This window comes from Elephantulus edwardii, unplaced genomic scaffold (genome assembly GCF_000299155.1).
Source record: "Elephantulus edwardii isolate Elephantulus edwardi_28Jun2011 unplaced genomic scaffold, EleEdw1.0 scaffold00067, whole genome shotgun sequence".
NCBI lineage: Eukaryota > Metazoa > Chordata > Mammalia > Macroscelidea > Macroscelididae > Elephantulus > Elephantulus edwardii.
In genome coordinates, this window is record NW_006399817.1 from 8623183 (window position 1) to 8625829 (window position 2647).

At 38.3% G+C, this 2647-nt stretch overlaps 1 pseudogene; it reads left to right on the plus strand.

The window, feature by feature from the left end:
- Positions 1 to 1467: 1467 nt before the first annotated feature.
- Positions 1468 to 2647, plus strand: part of LOC102855346 — a 19812-nt pseudogene continuing 18632 nt past the window's right edge.

The window sequence follows — 2647 nt, forward strand, 5'->3', positions numbered from 1 at the left end:
TGCATCAGAAAGCTGGACAATGACTAAGGATGACAGAAGAATTGATGCTGTAGAGTTGAGGTGCTGGAGAAGAGTCTTGAACATATCATGGACCACCAAGAAAACAAATAGGTCTGTCTTGGAGAAGAAGAAATCAAGTTTCTCCTTGGAGAGTAGGATTTTGAAGCTCCATCTCATAGACTTTGGACAGGTAACCACAAGGAATCAATCCTCGGATCAGAACATCATGCTCAGAAGGGTAGAGGGACAATGACTAAGAATGACAGAAGAATTGATGCCGTAGAGTTGAGGTGCTGGAGAAGAGTCTTGAACATACCATGAGCCACCAAGGAAAAAAAATTGGTCTGTCTTGGAAAGGTTGAAACCAAGTTTCTCCTTGGAGGCTAGGATTTTGAAGCTCTGTCTCATATACTTTGGGCACATGGCAAAAAAAAAAAAAAGAGAGAGAGAGACTGGTCCTTGGAGAGGGACATCACGCTTGGAAGGGTGGAGGGACAACACAGGAGAGGAAGATTTCGGATAAGATGGATTGATACAGTAGTTAGGATAATGGGGATTGGTATGTTGGAATCAATGAGACTGGCTCAGGAGAGGGTAGGTTTCAGAGCTACTGCATATAGGGTCTCATATATGGGTTGCAGGCAACACTATGGCACATAACAACTTCAACAAGAACATCTCATATCTTTAAAACCTATCTTTTCCACTACACTACACTATAACATGTGATTGTATACTGTTGAATTGGAACCGATTAATAGCTGATCTTCTAATGGGGTTTCAGAGGTAGTAAATTTCATGGGTGAAGATTGTCCATCTTTTCCCAAGTAGTATCTGGTGGATTTGAACCATGTGTCTCTGGGTTAAGCAGTGCAATTCCTTACCATTACACCACAATTATCACCTTTGGTAACAGCAGTCAGGAAATAGGGAAACACATTGCACTGGGAAAATCTATAGTTTGAGATCTTTCTGAATTATTAGGGAGTAATGATGTCAGTTTAAAGACTAAGACGTGTCTGATTCAGGCCATATTCCTTCTGATTACTAGCTATGCATCTGAGAGCTGGACAATGAATAGGGATAACAGTAAATGAATTGATGCTTTTGAGCTGCAGTGTTGGAGAAGATCACTGAATGTCCCATGGACAACCAAGAGAACAAACAACTATATTTTGGAGAGGGTGCAGTCTGAGTGCTCTTTGGAGGCAAGAATGATGAGGCTTTGCCTCGCATACTTTGGACATGTTGCTAGAAGGGGCTATTTTTTGGAGAAGGACATGATGCTGGGAAGGGTGGAGGGTCGAAGATGGTGAGAAAGACCCTCAACCAGGGGAACTGACACAGTTACTGCTGCAATGGGCTCTTGTATGTCAGGAAGTGTGAGGATGGTTCAAGATAGACTAGGATTCAGATCTTTTGCCCATAGGGTCCCTCTAGACTTTATGGCACCTAACAACAGCAACAATGGGCCACAAGAGATCAATGGTAAGTTAAAATATAGATGCTTGTATCAATTTAATTCCGTTTAAAATTATTTGGTAAAAAGATTTATTACTAGTCAAATTCTTAATTATCCAAATACTTTTTTTTTACTGAAATTTTTATTTCATACTGGTTTACTTACAAATTGTCCAAGTTCTTTTTTGGGGCCATATTTAATTCAAGACAACTGTTACAATGAAGTTCAAGAGGTCAAATAAATTACCCCCAAAATAAAATCCAAGAACCAAATATGAGCACCTCAAGTGTATGTTAATATCTGTTTATTAAGGGAAAGTCAATATTTGGGCCTAAAATACTAGATTCTAATTAATGAAGTTTTTAATCTGCATAGGAGAAAATTGTCCATTTTTCTTTTTTGAAGCAGCTTGTGCATTTGAAGTGCTAATCTTACTATTAGAAGCCTAACATTTAATCGAATACACTATCAGAGTTCCTTAAAAATACTAAATCCTTTTCCTTCTTCTTTAATTCTGTCATGTCTGTTCTGACACTTCACTGACCCTTCAGCAGGTTTCCAGAGCTGTAAATCACACCAGAGGAGACTGCCCATTTTCTACTGCAGAGTGACTGGTGAATTTAGGCTGTCAAATATTGTTGGGTTAGCATTGTAACTCGCTGTGGCTTATATTTATCCCTGTAAAAATCTAGATTGATGGACAGTTGGATTGTTTTTATATCCTTTAAATTTTTAAAATTGCGATTTTAATGAAAGTTGACAGGAAGATAGGGTTTTCCTTTATTCAATAATGCACATTTTCTTCCTTCTCCCTCCCTCCTCTGATTCACTTTGTAAAGCGTGTCTTGTTCCAGATTGTTAATTGTCATGCATATAATGTTCAATCATACATTCCTTTCAGATAGTCCTTTCCTTCATTTGTTCCAGTATATCTATCCACTCTTTTCCTGTTTTCCTCTCCTTCCCCATGTCAATCATATTTTAGAACAACTATCTTAGGCAGTATTTGTCCTTTTATGATGGAGATATTGCCCTCAGCATAGTCTTACAGACTCATCTATGTTCTGTAGTGTTTTAGAAGTTCATTGTTTTTAAAGCTGCATGATAGTCCATTATGTGAACGTTCCACAGTTTTTCTAGCCATTTGTTTGTTGATAGGCAATTAAGCTGCTTCATTTCTTCACT